Source organism: Prunus dulcis, chromosome 4 (genome assembly GCF_902201215.1).
Source record: "Prunus dulcis chromosome 4, ALMONDv2, whole genome shotgun sequence".
Lineage (NCBI taxonomy): Eukaryota > Viridiplantae > Streptophyta > Magnoliopsida > Rosales > Rosaceae > Prunus > Prunus dulcis.
The window spans coordinates 21735200-21754442 of record NC_047653.1 but is presented as its reverse complement, the minus strand read 5'-3'; positions in this window follow the sequence as shown (position 1 = coordinate 21754442).

Sequence of the window (19243 nt, the reverse complement as noted above, 5' to 3'; positions counted from 1 at the left end):
CGCTTTGTTATAGAATTTTCAGTTGTCTTTCGAACTTCAATTCTCATTGTATCTTGTAAGTGTGCATCCGGAGACATAGCACTTGAAAGAGACTCCATTGAGTTTGTACTTGTGAAGTAGCTTGCCTATAATTGAGGGTAAGGCTTGTCGCCTGTATGCGTATGTCGGGGACATAACACTTGGAACGAGGCTCCATTGACTTTATACTTGAGAAGCAGTTTGCCTGCAATGGAGATAAGGCTCATCGCCTGTGTGCGTATGTCGAGGACATAATGCTTGAAAAAGACTCCATTGAGTTTGTGCTTCGAGGAGCAGCTTGTCTGCAATGGAGGTGAGTCTTGTCGCCTGTGAGCGTATGTCGGGGACATAATGCTCGAAAAAGACTTCATTTAGTTTGTGCTTCGAGGAGCAGCTTGTCTGCAATGGAGGTGAGGCTTGTCGCCTGCGAGCGTATGTCGGGGATATGATGCTCGAAAAAGACTCCATTGAGTTTGTGCTTCGAGGAGCAACTTGTCTGCAATGGAGGTGAGGCTTGTCGTCTTTGAGCGTATGTCGGGGACATAACGCTCGGAAAAGACTCCATTGAGTTTGTGCTTCCAGGAGCAGCTTGTCTGCAATGAAGGTGAGGCTTGTCGCCTGCGAGCGTATGTCAGGGACATGATGCTCGAAAAAGAGTCCATTGAGTTTGTGCTTCGAGGAGCAGCTTGTCTGCAATGGAAGTAAGGCTTGTCGCCTGCGAGCGTATGTCGGGGACATAATGCTCGAAAAAGACTCCATTGAGTTTGTGCTTCGAGGAGCAGCTTGTCTGCAATGAAGGTGAGGCTTGTCGCCTGTTCGCTTGAAAAAGACTCCATTGAGTTTGTGCTCCGATGAGCAGCTTGTCTGCAATGGAGGTGATGCTTGTCGCCTGCGAGCGTATGTCGGGGACATAATGCTCGAAAAAGACTCCATTGAGTTTCTGCTTCGAGGAGCAGCTTGTCTGCAATGGAGATAAGGCTTGTTGCCTGCATATAAATGTTTGTGGGACATAATGCTCGAAAAAGACTCCATTGAGTTTGTACTTCGAGGAGTAGCTTGTCTGCAATGGAGGTGAGGCTTGTCGCCTGCTTGGAGTCAAGCTGGTAAGCTGCCACTCGAACAATGGCCTTCTTGTTGTGGTAAAATGTGAGCTGCTGCTAGTAAGTTGCAACTCGAACAATGACCTTCTTATTATAGCAAGATGTGTGCTACTGCTGGTGAGCTGCAACTCGAACAATGGCCTTCTTGTTGTGGCAAGATGTTAGCTGCTGCTCGAACAATGGCTTCTTGTTGTGGTAAGATGTGAGCTGCTGCTAGTAAGTTGCAACTCGAACAATGACCTTCTTATTATAGCAAAAGGTGAGCTACTACTGGTAAGCTACAACTCGAGCAATGGCCTTTTCTCGTTCTTCAAGCAGATCACGATCGACCCATTTTCCTTATGCGCCTTCCATTCTTTTCTTGATGCAGTCCAGCACATTCTTGTTGGATGCTTCTACTAGGTTTTCTTGGCCTCGGACTTTTCCTTGGGCAAGTTTTCGTTCACCAGGTAGTCAATGATGGGATTTTTCCAGCTAGGATCCTCATCGATCTGCATCAGGTCCGGCTGCTCTGCCTCTTCTATGCTAGGCTGGTCAAGGTGCTTGACTGGGATGAAGCGTCTGAACTGGGTATCCAGCGCTGATCCTAAGCTTGCCAGTGCATCTGCGTGCGCGTTCTCTGCTCGGGGCACCTGCTAAATGGTGAAGGTAGGAAACGCCTTCAACAACTTTTTGGACTTTGTCAAGGTACAAGATCATCCTTGGGTGCTTCGCCATGTATTCTCCTGAGGCTTGACTTGTGATCAGCTGAGAATCCGAGTAGATGGCCAGCTTCTTGATTGATAGCTCCTTTGCCAAGCACAAGCCAACGAGCAATGCCTCGTACTCTGCCTCATTGTTTGAAGCTGGGAAGCCAAGTGTGATAGCTTGCTCTAACAGGGTTCCATCCGGGGTGACGATGACGACACCTACTCCAGCTCCTTTCTGGTTCGACGCTCCATCTACGCGTAGCTGCCACATGTCTCTGGGTTGGTCAGGTTCCACGGAGGACTTGTCTGCTCTCGGACTTTCTTTCTTTTTGCTGACCAGCTTCTCTTCTTCGGCTAATGGTGTGAACTCTGCAACAAAGTTTGCTAAGGCCTAGGCTCTTATTGCAGTCTTTGGCCGGTAGAGGAGGTCGTATTGGCTTAATTCTATTGCCCACTTCATGAGCCGCTGAGAAGCACCAGGGCTGTGGAGGATTGATCTCAAAGGAAAGTCAGTCATAACGATGACTTGGTGAGCTTGGTAATAAGGCCGCAGCTTTCTCGGGGAAACGACAAGGGCCAAAATGAGCTTCTCCAATTTTGGGTAGCGAGTCTCTGCATCGAGGAGAGCTTTTGACGTATAGAATATCGGATGTTGGGCCCCAAGTTCTTCTCGGATGAGAGCTGAGCTGACGGCTGAGTCGGACACTGCCAGGTACACGAACAAGTCTTCACCAGAAACTGGCTTCGAGAGCAGGGGAGGTGAAGTAAGGTAGGTCTTTAGACTCTGGAAAGCTACCTCGCACTCCTCGTCCCACTTGTCTTTTTGCCCCTTCTTCAAAGCTTTGAAGAATGGTCTGCACTTGTCGGTAGACTTCGAGAGGAATCGGTTAAGGGCTGCTGCTCTACCCGTCAGACTTTGTATTTCCTTCACTGTGGAAGGTGACTTCATCTCGAGAATGGCTTTAATTTGGCGTGGGTGTGCCTCGATACCTCGTTGTGTGACTAAGTACCCCAGGAACCGGCCGGATGATACACCGAATGTGCATTTACTTGGATTCAGCTTCATGCGGTATTGGCGGAGCAGGCTGAATGCCTCGGTGAGGTTTTTGAGGTGGTCTCCACACGAACATGTCTTTGTTGTTTTGGAGGAAGATGGTTAGCTCCACCTTCTCGTCTGGGCTTAGGCGGAGCCGATCCGCGCTTTCTTATCTGGCTAGTTAGGATCGAGGGGTACTAACTCAACGTCCTCCTCAGGCTTCCAACCTTCTTCAAAGGAGCCTTTCAGACGGATTCCCTTCTCTCGATCCTTCTTGTTTGGATTCTTGCGCGAGCCGATCAACGCTTCTTTGTCTGGCTGGTTAGGATCGAGGGGTACTAACTCAACGTCTTCCTCAGGCTTCTAACCTTCTTCAAAAGAGCCTTCCGGACTGATTCCCTCCTCTCGATCCTTCTTGTTTGGATTCTGGCGCTAGCCGATCTGCGCTTCTTTGTTTGGCTAGTTAGGATCGAGGGGTACTAACTCAACGTCTTCCTCAGGCTTCCAACCTTCTTCAAGGGAGCCTTCCGAGCGGATTCCCTCATCTCGATCCTTCTTGCTTGGATTCTGGCGTGAGCCGATCTGCGCTTCTTTGTCTGGCTGGCCAAGATTAGGGGGTACTAACTCGACGTCATCCTCAGGCTTCCAACCCTTTTCAGGGGAGTCTTCCGGGCGGATTCCCTCGCCTTGATCTTGGCTCATTAATTGCTATTGTGGGGTAACAGCTCCCTCAAATTGGTGCTTTCATTGAGAGCACCAATTTGTGGGGGCAAATTTCCCCACGATAATATTCGCCCAAGATTCCTTCGTCTTCTCCGCCTCTCTTTCTCCCTGCAAAACAGATCGGAGTAAAAGGACCACACCTGGGGGGTGTTGGCCAAAGGCCCTCCGATGCCTAAGTTAGGTAGGGTAATTCAAGGAAAACCAGGTGGCCGGAGCCGTGTGTGGTGGCCGGAGCCTTGTGTGAGAGAGAGAAAGAGAGGAGGTGGCTAGGGTTTTTGAGAAATAATTTCTGCAGAGTTTTAGTAGGAATTTAGACGTACCTCATCCTTGTGCGTAACCAAGTATTTATAGTGGCCTTGGAGAGGTTGGTGGGGTTGGTGTAGTTGGTGAGGTTGGTGTGGTTGGTGTAGTTGGTGAGGTTGGTGTGGTTGGTGTAGTTGGTGAGGTTGGTGTGGTTGGTGAGGTTGGTGTATTTAGGGATTATGGATTTAACCGAATCCCTAATTAAGGCGAGGATCAAGTAATCCCCAATTTGATTAGGTAATTCCCAATTAGGTTAGGTAACTCCCAATTAGGTTAGGTAACTCCTAATTAGGTCAAATAATTCCCAAATTGATTGGCCTAATTATTTGACCTAGGGTTTTGATTTAATTAGGTTCCCACAGATATCATGTCCACTCTTATTTGGGTTAAATTGGGAAATTTGGTATATACCTTCATGGCTATTTATACCTTTTGCTTGACTTACAAGCTGTTTTTGGATTGTCTTGTTCATCTGATTAGCCGTGTAACTTAGGACGGTGTTGGTTTTCATGCAAAGTGATTGAAAAAATGGGCTTAGGTTTTCGTATCAAATGAATGACAAATATAAGAAAGTAATGCAAACTTATTGAAACAAATATATGAAGGCATTCAAGTTAAAAACTTTACTTAGGAAATAGTTTTATAAAATGAGTCTTTTAGGATTTCGATGTACACTATTTGAGAAACTTTGCTTCTTTAGTACTCTACCTACTCTTTTCAACTCATACAATTGGTTTCAATTTGATTGATTTTAAACCCACATTTCTCAACTTTAACCAGTTGTCTTCACCACCCAAATAAAAATGTCCAATTGGTTACATTTTTTGTATTTTTATTTTTTCTTTCTGTTGGGTTTGTTTTCATTTGTTTTTGCTGAATTGAAATTACCCCCATTTTGATGTTGCTCCTAATCTCATGTTGTAGGATTCTCTTCTAACGATCTATCCATTGCTAGGTATGGGTATATATGCCCACATTCACCTACCTTTACATTACTTTCTTTGTTTGCTAATTATACTTTTTTGACTAATAAAGCAATAAGCAGGTCAAAGAAGAACAATGAAACATTGAACAAAGAAAATCATTTTGCTTGCTCCTTTGTATTTGATTATTACTATACAAACCAAAACAATAAAGACTACAATCTCGACATGCTCAAGTTTGAACTTATATGTATTATATTTTGTAATTAATTAGTCATTTGTATTAATACTCAATCTTTTGTATTAATAATCGATGTACCCTTATTTGATTTATTTAAGAAGTTCATTTTCAATGTATGAGTTAATGCCTTAACTTCAATTTTTAAGTAAAGGGTTTTAAAAAAAAACCTTTCCCAAAAAAATTAATATACAGCCTTTTTTTTTTTTTGGTCAATAAAATATATAGCCATTTTGAAGATATATTTTCACGTGAAAAATATATTTATATAACATAAATCAAATATATTAATGCATTGCCGTTATGTAAGGAGATGTGTAAAATGTCAGTGCATAAATTCCGAATCTATTTGAAGATAAAATGTTGAAATTTAAGAAATTTAAGGTCTTTTCTATAAGTATCTTATGCCACAAGAGGCTGCGTGGAATTAAAAAAATATTAGATTGATAATTATTACATACAAGTAATGAGTTCGAATTAATAAAAAAAAAACATTAACTAAATTCACAACGGTATTTATACTAATTAAAATATTTGGCAATTATTATATAATAATTAAAATATGCTACATGGGCAATTATTATATAATTAAATTAATATTAATTACCTAATAGTAATAAATATTGTAGTTATTAATGGAGCGTGCACACAACCGTTCAAGAGAATGGCGACAATCAATGAGTTTTTCGCAACATCGACATTATCTAGCTCGCCGGCATGCAATAGCTCAAGGAAAGCAACCAATAATGAACAATGTGCGTGATTCTCATACTGAAGGAGGCCCCAATAATATAGGATAGCGACATCCAGGTATTTCGTGCATTAACAGTTTGTGCTTGACTTGACAATTTGCCAAAAAGTTTTTTTGTTGGATTCATCAAATTAATATTTGTACGCTTAGTGTATTTTCAATGTTAATTTTACAAGGAAAAAACTCCCTCTAGCGCTCTCTAGGCTTTTCTAGGGTTCACTAGGAGGGTCGGGACTCTTGGTCACCGCCGTTGCTCTTTCCCACTACCTGCATGAAGTGGTACTTGTGGTCACTGTGGGGAAAAGCTCAATTGATTCGGCTTGCTAGGCTGTGGACTGAGGCAGTCATCTCTATGGACGATATGTTCACACAGTTGAAGTCAAGATTTGCTTTGACAGAAGAAGAAAAGTTGGAGGTTGTAGTTTATGCTCGGGAGACGCTAGCGGTGAAAACCACAAGGTTCTTGCTGATTGGGAAACTTATGGCTGCCAAACCTTACAACAAGGAGGCGCTCAAACGCACAATGGCCAATCTGTGGAAGCCAAAGCCCGAGTTACCATCGTGGACATCGGACATGATCGTTTCTCCTTTGCTTTCCCTTCGCCGGATGAACGCACAAAGATCCTGTCGGGCGGTTCGTAGCTCTTTGATGGCTTCCTCTTGGCCCTTGCCGAAGCGGATGGGACCTCAAACCCCTACATGATCCCCTCTAACCTCCCAAGCTTTCTGGGTCCAGGTAAAAGGGGTGCCACTTGCATTCATGACAAGGAAGATGGGTAGCCTCATTGGAAGTAACTTGGGCACTTACATTGTTACCGATCAAAGCAGAAAGGAGGATCACTTTGGCAGTTACTTACGGATCCGGGTCTCTATTGACACTACTAAGCCTCTTCGAAGAAGTTTACTACTATGACTTGATGGAGAACCACTGGAGGTGGCCGTTCGCTACGAAAAGATTCCGGTGACTTGCTACTTGTGTGGGCTTATTGGGCATTCAGAGAACTCTTGTCATTGCCTAATGCCCACGACCACTGATGATTTGTATAAACCATATGGTAGATGGTTCCAGCATGATGTTTTCGCCCGTGTATAGAAAGGCAAACATTCCAGCAGGCGAGCAAGAAACCACAAGGGACGTCCGAGTCCCACTCACGGCACTCTAACCAGTGGTTGCAAACGGAACTCCGCCAATCTTTTCTCAGTGCAGGGCCTTCTGGCACCAAAAAGATCTCGAGTCACCTATGCTACTCCTTCTACCACTTCAACGGCAGCGACTGAGGCACCTCAGTCCTTCCGAGGGTAATGAATCTGTTATGTTGGAACTGCCAAGGGCTTGGGAACCCTACGGCAGTTCATGCGCTACGTCGGATTATCGACGAAAAAAGACCCAATGTTGTATTTTTATGTGAAACAAAATGCAACAAAGCTACTTTTTTTGAAGTTTAAACTGGGTTTTGATAATTTTTTTGCAGTTGACTCTATTGGAAAATCTGGTGGCCTATGTTTGTTATGGAAAGAGGAATTTAGTCTCCATATTCGCTCATCCTCACTCAACCACATTGACGCCTTCATTGGAGGGATTGGGGATAAGGAACATTGGAGATTCACTGGCTTCTATGGCTTCCCTGCCCCAGAAGACAAGTTCCGTTCTTGGCAACTTCTTCATCTTCTGGCAGCTGAGTCTACTTTGCCATGGTTGGTAGTTGGTGATTTCAATGAGATTATGAGCTCCCATGAGAAGGAAGGTGGAGCTGTGCGACCAGTGAGACAAATGATGGCATTTCGGGAAGCCGCCGCAGACTGCAATTTGTATGATTTGGGCTTCTCTGGAAGCGCATTTACATGGTTCAGTTCACGACTGGGGGGGTATAAGAGAACGGCTTGACCGTGCCTTGGCATGCCCTTTAAGGCAAAACTTGTCCCGGAGCTCTAAAGTGCAGCACCTGGCTCCAAGTAAATCCGACCATCTGCCGGTACTGGTCTCCTTGGCGACTAAACAAGACACCCCCAGGGGCCACAAGCCCCCTTTCCGTTTTGAAAGCTCTTGGGTTAAACATGAAGACTGTGATGGTGTGGTTCATAAGGCGTGGGATATTCATGTTGTCGGAACTCCTATGTTCCAGGTTGTGGAGAAAATTAAAAATACAAGACTGATGCTTTTACAGTGGCAACGGGAACAGCTGGGAGGTACTAAAAGAGAGATTTCAAAGATCCGAACGCAACTGGATGATTTGATGCGCCAGCCACTAACAATCGATACTATTACCATTCGCAACCTGCTGGTAAACAAGTTAAAGGCTTTGCTTGAGAAAGATGAAGCTTTATGGCGACAACGCTCCCGTGTGGCTTGGCTCAAGGAAGGAGATCGCAACTCAAAATTCTTCCATCAGTGTGCAAACAGTAAAAGAAAATGAAATTCAATTCATGGTTTGTGTGATAGTGGGGGTACTTGGCACGAGACAAGGGACGAGATTGCTAAAGTGGTTGTGGATTATTTTCAGGACCTCTTCACATCGCAGGGTCGTGGGTCTACACAAGAGGTTCTGAACTCAATCGAACCTAGAGTCTCTGTATCCATGAATAATACTCTAAATGCAGATTTCACAGATGAGGAGGTTAAGACGGCTCTCTTATGTGAGAATGTGAAGGTAAAGAGTCCCACATTGGAAAGTTGAGAAACCTAGCAAGGGCTTATAAGGAGTTGGGTGACGTGGAGCACGTGTGGCCGTTGGGCTTTCACACGTGGGCAACTAGGCTCTGATACCCTGAAGAAAGTTGAGGTTCCACCCCAAAACCAATTGGCAATGGGGGGAGTAACCCAACTCCTTATAAGCCCTTGCTAGGTTTCTCAACTTTCCAATGTGGGACTCTTTACCTTCACATTCTCACACGCCCCCGCACGTGTGGCGAATTTTCAAGCCTAACACGTGGACAACACATATTGGGTGACGTGGAGCACGTGTGGCCGTTGGGCTTTCACACGTGGGCTAACCTGCTCTGATACCATGAAGAAAGTTGAGGTTCCACCCCAAAACCAATTGGCAATGAGGGGAGTAACCCAACTCCTTATAAGCCCTTGCTAGGTTTCTCAACTTTCCAATGTGGGACTCTTTACCTTCACATTCTCACACGCCCCCGCACGTGTGGCGAATTTTCAAGCCAATGGGGGGAGTAACCTAACTCCTTCTAAGCCCTTGCTAGGTTTCTCAACTTTCCAATGTGGGACTCTTTACCTTCACATTGTCACGTCTTCCAAATGCACCCCACCAAGGCCCCAGGGCCTGAAGGAAATTGTTCTGGCACCGTCCTTACAACCAGAAAGCACGTCTTCCCAAAGTAGTTGGGGCAAGGATTGCGCTGACGAAACTGAAGAATATCCTACCTGTTAGTGTTTTGTATTTATAGGACACAAGGACTCATCTCCAGCCATTCAAGGTCATTGGAGGCTATGATTCTTACACCTAGGCTAGAAATCATTACAGCAGAAAGGACTAAGAACAGTTGTCATTCTTAGCTGTAGAGTTTCTCAAAATAGTAAGAAAACTAGCCGTTGGATATATCCTAACAACAATTACTATAAAAGGAAAGTTCTTCAGCTCATTCAATTCTTCATCCTCTTCACTGTCAATCTGCAGGATTAACTTCTGTAGCTTGATTCAAGACTAGTATGCAGCTTAACTCTCAACAGCCTCTCCTAAGCTGCTTACTGGTTGAACTCCAAGCTTCAACCTCAAATAATTGAATCGATCTTTGGGCAGAGCTTTTGTAAAAATGTCTGCCAACTGTTCTTCACTTCTGCAGAATCTCATGTCAATCACCCCTTCTTGTAAAGCTTCCCTTATGAAATGATACCTTCGGTTTATGTGCCTTGTTTTCTAATGGAAAACAGGGTTTTTGACCATTGATATTGCTGACATGTTGTCACAAAACAATGGTGTTGCATCAGGTTGCATTTCACCAAAATCATCCAACACAAACCTTAGCCAGATAGCTTGAGCAGTTGCCTCAGCTGCTGAGACGTATTCTGCTTCTGCAGTTGACAATGCAACTGTGTTTTGCTTGACTGAAGCCCATGAAAAAGCTCACTACCAAAACTGAATGCATATCCAGATGTGCTTCTACTGTCATCTTCACTGCCAGCCCAATCAGAGTCACAAAAACCAATCAGAACAACATTCATGTCCCTTGTAAATTCAATGCCATAGCTGAGAGTGCCTTGAATGTATCTGAGAACCCTTTTTGCAATTCCCATGTGCTTCTTTGTGGGGCTATGCATGAATCTTGATAGCAAACTGGCTGCAAACATTATATCAGGCCTGGTTGCAGTCAGATACAACAGGCTGCCAACAATTTTTCTAAACAAACCTTCATCAGCCAACTGACTTCCATCAACTTTCTTTAGTTTCTCACCAGTGGGTAAAGGAATTGTTACTGACTTACAATCCTCGAGACCAAACTTCACAAGCAAGGACTTTGCATACTTGCTTTGATGAATAAACACCCCATTTTCTGTTTGTAGAACTCCCATTCCCAAGAAATGATGTAGGAGTCCTAAATCAGTCATTTCATACTTCTGCATCATGTCCCTTTTAAACTCACTAAGCAAAGCATTACTGTTTCCAGTATAAACTATATCATCAACATATATAGAGACAATGATCAGTTTTCCTTCTTCATCAGTTCTGGTATATAAGGTGGCCTCACTGGTGCTTCTTTTGAAATTGCAGCTAGTTAGATAGGTGTCAATTTCACTGTACCAAGCTCTGGGAGCCTGCTTCAAACCATAGAGAGCCTTCTTCAATTTATAGACCTTATGACTTGCTGTTTTCACTTCAAACCCCTCTGGTTGCTCAGTGTAAACCTCCTCCTCAAGTACTCCATTCAAGAAGGCTGACTTAACATCTAATTGGAACAACTTCCAACCCTTTTGTGCTGCAAGTGCAATCAAAGTTCTAATTGTATCTAACCTTGCCACAAGGGCAAAGGTTTCATTGTAATCAATACCAGGTTTCTGAGCATACCCTTTAGCTACAAGCCTAGCCTTGTGTTTTTGAACTGTTCCATCAAGATTCAGCTTGGTTTTGAATACCCATTTGACTCCTATGACTGGTTTATCTGTAGGCCTTTCCACTAGCTCCCAAGTTCCATTCTTTTCAATAGTTTCAATCTCAGCATCCATTGCTTCCTTCCATGCTTTGTCTTCAACAGCTTCATAATAAGTTTCAGGTTCAATAATGGTCATGTGACATCTTGTATAAATGTCCTCCAAACTTTTCAGCTTTACTGGTGTATTGCTTGGAGTTGACCCTTGACTGGTACCACTGCCATTGCTTTCAGAGACATGTTCATCATCTGAGATTAATTGATTCAGATTTGGTGAAGCAATGCTGTGAGTTTCATGAAAGGTTCCTTCTGGTTCAGTTATCTCAGAACCTCCATTTTCAAAGATGGGAGTCACATGGACAGTTTCATCTTGCTTGCTTTCCCAATTCCAGGATTTGTTCTCATCAAAAACAACACTTCTAGAGAGTATGATCTTCTCAGTTTGGAGATTATAGATCCTGTAACCCTTCTCACAGCTGCCATAACCCATAAAAATTCCTTTGCTTGCTTTGTCATCAAACTTCTGTCTAAGATTTGATGGAATGTGACTGTAACAGATACTTCCAAACACTCTCAGGTGTTTTACACCTGGTTTTCTTCCTGTGAAAGCTTCAAATGGAGTTTTGTCTGTAACTGAAGTGGTATAGCACCTGTTTTGCAGATACACAGCAGTACCAACTGCTTCAGCCCAGAACTTTACAGGAAGTTTTCTTCTCAGTCATCATTGATCTTGCCATTTCACAAATGGTTCTGTTTCTTCTTTCAGCAATCCCATTTTGCTGAGGTGAGTAGGCAATAGTCAATTGCCTCTCCATGCCAAGATCATTGCAATACTCAAGGAATTCATGTGAAGTGTATTCTCCACCTCTGTCACTTCTTAGTTTCTTTAAATTGAATCCACTTTGTAGCTCAACAAAAACTTTGAACTTTTTTGAACACACTTATCACACTTGACTTGTTTCTGAGAAAATATACCCAACACATTCTTGAATAGTCATCAATGAATGTGATGAAGTATTTATTTCCTCCAATGGACTCATTTTGCATTGGACCACATACATCCGTGTGTATCAACTCAAGTGGATTCTTAGCTCTCCAAGGCTTCTCATTCTCAAATGGTTCTCTGTGGCTTTTACGATACACACAGCCTTCACATACTCCTTCTTTTTCTGAGAAATCAGGTAAGCCTAACACCATTTGTGTTTGCTGCATTTTTTTCATGCTTGCAAAATTCAAATGCCCCAATCTTCTATGCCAAATCCATGGATCTTCTTGTACTGCTGCTTTCATTCCCATTGAGCAGATAGATTCCATAGACAATGGAAAGCATCTATTTCCAGCCATTGCTACTTTGGCAACAACATTGTCAAGGCTGCTGTCATCACATATTAATGCATAGTTCCTCCAAATAGAATGTAGTACCCATGCTCCATCATTTGTCCTATACTTAACAAATTCTCATCTAGACCAGGGACTAACAGCACCTCATTTATATATCTTCTCCCTTTTCTTGTCTCAACTACAAGTGTCCCTTTTCCTGTGGCTTGAACCAGATCACCAGTGCCCATTTTCACTTTGCAGGTCACTGATTTATCAAGATTGATCAACAAGGACTCTTGAGAGGTCATGTGGTTGCTGCAAGCACTGTCAACAAACCACACAGACTTGCTTGATGCAATTGAACTTGCATGACAAGCATAGAACATTGTTCCTGTGGTTACCTCTTCCTCCTTTGCACAGTTTGCAACTTGTTTGCCATTGTCACAATCCTTAGTTAAATGACCAAACCTATTGCATTTTCCACATCTAGGTTTGCCTTTGTGCCTGCACACTCCAAAATGAAACTTCTGACAGACTTGGCACTGTGGTTTCACACCTCCTTGACTGCTACTTCCTTGCTTGTTTTGTGAATTGAAACTGTTGTTCCAATTCCCTCCAGAGCCATTATTCCAATTTGAGCCATTATTGTTGTTAAAGTTTCCACCTTGAGACCAATTTGAACCCTTTTTGTTCTGTCCTTGCCATTTTTGATTTTGCTTTCCCTAAGAACTTTTGTTAGCTCTAGAAGCTTGATTATTTCCAACTCTAAGACTGCTAAAAGCTTTCTCAGTTCCTGCCAATTTATCCCTTTCATCATGTAGATCCTCTCTCTTATCATAGACTTTGACAGATGCAAGAATTTCTTCAACTCTAATAGTGTCAAGGTCTCTGGTTTCTTCAATGATTGACACTATGGACTTGTACCTCCTACTTAGACTCATCAACAATTTTTGAACAATCCTTTTCTCTGTTACATCTTCTCCTAGAGATTTCAGGTTGTTTACAGTTTCAAAAAATCGAGCCAAGTAGTCATCCAGAGATTCAACATCATTCATTCTTAAATATTCAAAATCAGCTCTAATAGCTTGTAATTTCACAGCTCTTACCTTTTTATCTCCTCTGAACTCACTTCTTAGAATTTCCCAAGCACCTTTTACAGTCTTCTCATTTCTGATGCGTGGAAAGAGTTCATCTGTTAGTGCTCCTTGAATAAGACTCAAAGCCTTGGCATTTTTGATCTTATCTTCTCTGGAGATAGTAGGTGCTTCCACTGGAATTTGCTCAGCCTCACTCTCTTCATCTCCAATGCCTTCAGAGCCTGCTTCCTGCTCAATAATCGGCTGTGGTTGTATTCCAATCTCCACTGCATCCCATAGATCATATGCTATGAGGATAGTCTCCATTTTTACTGACCAAAAATCATAGTTTGAACCATTGAACTGTGGAGTTCGTAAATCTCCACCTGCAGAACCTGATCCCACCATTTTGATGTGAGTCTCAATGAACCACACAATAAAAAGAGCAACCTTTATCCCTTATAGAGATTTCAGGAAAACCCCCTTTCTCACAGCTCACGCCCCTTCTCAGAAATCAAACTAGGAGCTCTGATACCATGTTAGAATTTTGTATTTAGCTTGCTAGGTTTTTTGTTGACAGATCTACTGAACAAGATAAACCTTTTATGAAACGTATGCAGAGAGGAAAAACTCAGAGAGAAGAGAATGTTTCAGTCTATATTTCTTGTATTGCATCAGAGCCAAAAAACACTCTATATGCATGACACAAGCTGCCAAAAAACAGATCCTAAAAACTAGGACACAAGGACTCATCTCCAGCCATTCAAGGTCATTGGAGGCTATGATTCTTACACCTAGGCTAGAAATCATTACAGCAGAAAGGACTAAGAACAGCTGTCATTCTTAGCTGTAGAGTTTCTTAAAATAGTAAGAAAACTAGCCGTTGGATATATCCTAACAGCTATTACCATAAAAGGAAACTTCTTCAGCTCATTCAATTCTTCATCCTCTTCACTGTCAATCTGCAGGATTAACTTCTGCAGCTTGATTCATGACTAGTATGCAGCTTAACTCTCAACACTACCTTCTATTATCTCCCCAACTCAGAGCGCATTCATCTCGGAATGGTCGATCGTTGACAATACTTTTATTGCAGCTGAAATTGCACACTTCCTCAAAAAACGACGTCGGGAAAAAAAGGGTTTATGGCCTTGAAACTTGATATGAGCAAAGCTTATGATAGAGTAGAGTGGCACTTCCTGCAAGCAATAATGGGTAAATTAGGGTTCAATGCTCGTTGGATAAATTTGGTGTTGACATGTATCTTCAGTTTCATGCTCTTTTTAAATTAATGGCATACCTACTGGTTACCTACATCCATCCCGTGGTCTACGCCAAGGGGACCCCCTTTCTCCCTACCTTTTCCTATTTTGTGCAGAAGGCCTCTCAACTCTTATTGCTAAGAAAGAAAGTGCATGGTTACTAAAGGGAGTAACTATTTGTAAGGAAGCTCCTTCTATAAGTCATCTCCTGTTTGCAAATGGCAGTCTCTTTTTTGCTCGAGCCACAGTTAAGGAATGCCAGGTGATTCGTGCAATACTTGCACAATATGAACAGGAGTCAGGACAACAAGTGAATTTACTGAAAAGCTCTGTCGTTTTTAGTTCAAACATTAAAAGACCAGCTCAACTAACACTAGCTGCTGCCTTAGGGGTCCAACAGGCTGACTACCATGACCGCTACCTAGGTATGCCCACGCTAGTAGGCCGGCGACGGTCTGCCTGCTTTAGCTATTTGAAGGAGAGAATTATGAAGCCCCTACATGGCTGGAAAGGGAAACTTCTTAGTGGTGCGGGGAAGGAAATTTTATTAAAAGCCGTCGTACAAGCAATTCCTTTATACTCTATGAGCTGTTTTCTCTTGCCAAGAGGCTTCTGTGACGATCTGAATAAATTAATGGCGGGATTCTGGTGGAACAATTCCAACGGGGACCGTAAGATCCACTGGATTTCTTGGGAGAAATTGTGCAGACCTAAGGATGAAGGAGGCATGGGCTTTCGCCACCTTTATGCATTTAACTTCGCAATGCTCGCAAAGCAAGGTTGGAGGATTCTCACTATGCCCACCTCTCTGGCCTCCAAATTATTACAAGCTAAGTATTTCCCAACTTCCTCCTTCCTAAATGCATCTGTTTCTTTCCATGATTCTGCTGTTTGGAAAAGTTTGTGTGCAGCAAGGAAGGTGCTTGAAGGTGGTACTCGGTGGCAGGTGGGCGACGGCAACAATATTCATATTTGGCATGACAAATGGATCCCCCAACCTCGACAGTTTAAGATTTACTCCCCGGCACCACCTAGTTGTGCTTTAAAAAAGGTGGCTGATCTCATCCAAGCCGAACACCATTGTTGGAACACTCCTTTATTGCAATCTCTCCTTTTCCCAGGAGAAGTGGAGCTAATTCATAGTATACCTCTCAGCATGCGGCGTCCCCCGGACCAACTAATCTGGCACTATGATCGCAAGGGACAATTTTCAGTTCGTAGTGCATACCGTGTGGCTCAACATCTTCTTGGCAGTTCAACCAACACCACGGCTTCAGCTTCTAACACTTCTGCAGATTCTATACTTTGGCGGACACTATGGAAGGCTAATATTCCAGCAAAAGTGAAGGTCTTTTAGTCGCGTGTGTGCCTCAATATTCTCCCCACTCATGATAATCTGGCTAAGAAAAAGGTCCCTATTAATGGTGGCTGTGTTCACTGCGGCCTCATGCCGGAAACAACACTCCATGTGCTTCGCGACTACCCTTTTGCCTGCTGCAGCTGGCTTAGCTCGTCTCTGGGTTGCTTACGTGATTTGGAGAGGATGCCATCGGTCAAGGATTAGGTCAGCCACTGTTTTGGATCTTTAACCCCTGCTGATCTTGGTTTCTTTTTCATGATGCGGTGGTGATTATGGGAGCAACAAAATGGTTTACTATGGAACAATAAAAGTTCATGCCCAAGCCTGGTAGGCCGTATTGCACATAATAGACTACTTGAGTATCTTCAAGTTAATAGGCCTGGTGGGACACCTTGTTCCAACCAAGACCAGGTCCAACGATGGACTAAACCACCCATGAGGCATCTCAAAATCAACGTGGACGGTGCATGGAATACCACCACCAAATCAGGTGGGGTTGGAGTAGTGATTCGCGATTCAGCAGGGGCCTTCATTGCAGGAAGGGCTAGGAAGTTTGATAATGTTTTTTCAGCTTTACAAAGTGAGGCCTTGGCAGCACGAGAAGGTGTGGTTTTGGCGGTTGAAAGGGGTTTAACTAATATTTGTTTTGAGAGTGATTCTCTCCAGATCGTTACGGCACTTTGATGCTCATCTTTGGACAGATCCTTTATTGGCTCTATCTTAGAGGACTCTAAGTTTTTGTTGTTACAGATCACTAGAGAAGGCTTTGCCCATGTCCGCCGGACTACAAATGAGGCTGCTCACCTCATTGCTCGCTTTGCTTTACACCTTGGAACACCCATCTCTTGGTTCGAGGAACCTCCAGATTTCCTAGTTGATGTTTTATTTGAGGATTGTAACAAGTAGTTTTTACGGGTATGATCCCAGGGGGAACTGGGGGGTGGGGGGGTACTCTACCAGTGGTTATGTTCCTGCTCCTGCTTGCAGTTAAGCTGGTAAGGCTACTCAGTTAGACCGACGACCGAGCCTGTATGTGTAGAGAAACTCGCCTAATCCCCGAAGACATTTCTCGGTTTTTGTACTAGTTACGCTTTTCCTATAAATAATTATCGCTATTCTCTAAAAAAAATTGTTAATTTTACGGTATCTAATTATAGACAAGTAGTTAATATAATTAATACAAATATTGACATTTTACACTCATAAAACTTAAATTCAATACATTTAATAGCATAAGTTCAACATGAAGGTACAAGTTCAACGGTTGCATCGCATATCAACAATCCTGGTGAACAATTTATTAGAATGCGTTTAACACATATAACACAGTTAGCACTTTGGATAGGCCACTAGATCAGTAGATACCTATTTTAAACACATTAGTACTACACAATTTTAAGTTTTACCCAATGAAGGTACTACACCGCAATTTCTATAGGCTTACATATACGACAATGAGCATGAATTTGAAAATCGAATGACTCAAAGTGAAGTTTTAGATAGAGAAGATACAATGAATTTTGAATCAACACAATCCTTTTGTGCATACATTAAAAAGTCTTGGACAACTCCAAGATTTGCCAAGGTGCAGGCTTATTATAAAAGTGCAACCTTTTGATCGATGTCAATATAATTTACCATCGGCATCACGAGTTGCTGCAATTATAGTAGGAGGAGATGATATGGTGAATCGAAATGGAAGAGATATTATTGTTGAGACAATTAGTGGAACACTTTGGAATGTCCAAGATTTTGTTGGATTCTATGACCCACTACAATGTCCATTATTGTTACCGTACGGAACATATGTGGGATATTAATACTCATGATGATAACGGAAGAGATGTATCATGTTGAGACTATTATGCTTACATGCTACAAGTTTTTACTCGAAATATAATTTATTTTCCAACTAAACATTGAAATATTACATTGAAATGTATGGCTAATTAAAGACTGATTTGCAGATACGATAGGGTGGATCGTCACTTTTGCTTCGAGGGGGTCGCCTCTTACAACAATATATTGTAGATAATTAAGTAAAAATTGAATCTCAAAAACTTAGTTGGATGAGCTCAAATCAAGAAAAAATTCGAACTGAGCTTTACCAAGGACTCCTAGACTCTTTAAATAAAGGGGTGAATAATGCAGGTACATATTTAATATCAATTTTTTTTTTTTATAAATATAAAGATACAGTTCTAGGTTTGTGTAAAATATTTATTAAGTGGAAATGACAATGGATCAAGTAACATCGGTCATAGAACCATTCTGCCATCATCCTTTGTTGGAAGCCCACGTGACATGTACAAATGGTATCAAGATATGCAATGACTTTGGTTCAAAGATTTGGCAGGCTAGATCTATTCATTACCATGACATGCAACCCAAATTGGAAAGAAATTAAGAGAGAATTACTCCCTGGACAAACGCCGCAAGATCGTCCCAACTTACTCACTAGAGTATTTCATGCAAAATTGGAGGAACTAAAAAAAGACATAAATGGAAAAGGGGTATTAGGTAATATTGTTGCTTATGCATACGTTATTGAGTTTCAAAAACGGGGTCTTCCACATGTGTATATGTTGGTTGTGTTAGATGAAAATGATAAGCTCAATAACCCAGATGATTATGACCAAATTGTTAAAGCTGAAATACCAAACAAACATGAAGAGTCTCACCTTCACAATGTGGTATTAAAACATATGATTCATGGTTCATATTGTGGAATTCAAAACCCAAAATCTCCCTATATGAAAAATGGAAGGTGTAAAAGAAATTACCCTAAATCATTTGCTGCATCCACTATTCAAGGAAATAAATCATATCCAATTTATCAAAGGCGAGGAAATTGCATGCTTGTCCCACTTGATCGACGAGGAAATATGACGGTTGATAATAGTTGAGTTATTCCATATAATCCTTGGTTGTTGTTGAGGTATGACTGCCACATTGATGTTGAAATATGTGCAAGCATAAAAAGCATCAAATATTTATATAAGTATGTTTACAAAGGTCCAGACAAAGAGGCATTCGAGATTCAGCCATTTCCTGTTTGTGATGAAATACGATAGTTTGTTGATGCAAGATGGGTTTGTGCACTAGATGCATTGTGGAGGATATTCAAGTTTGTAGTCAATTGGATATACCCAACTGTGCAGCGCTTACAAATACATCTTCCTAATATGCATCAAGTTCGATTTCAATATGACCAGACTATTGCAAATATTCTGATAGACGAGAGGCTTAACAAGACAATGCTCACTGAATTTTTCACTTTGAATCGTAATGATGCAAAAGCAAAGAGATATTTGTATAGGGAGATCCCTGAGCATTATAGA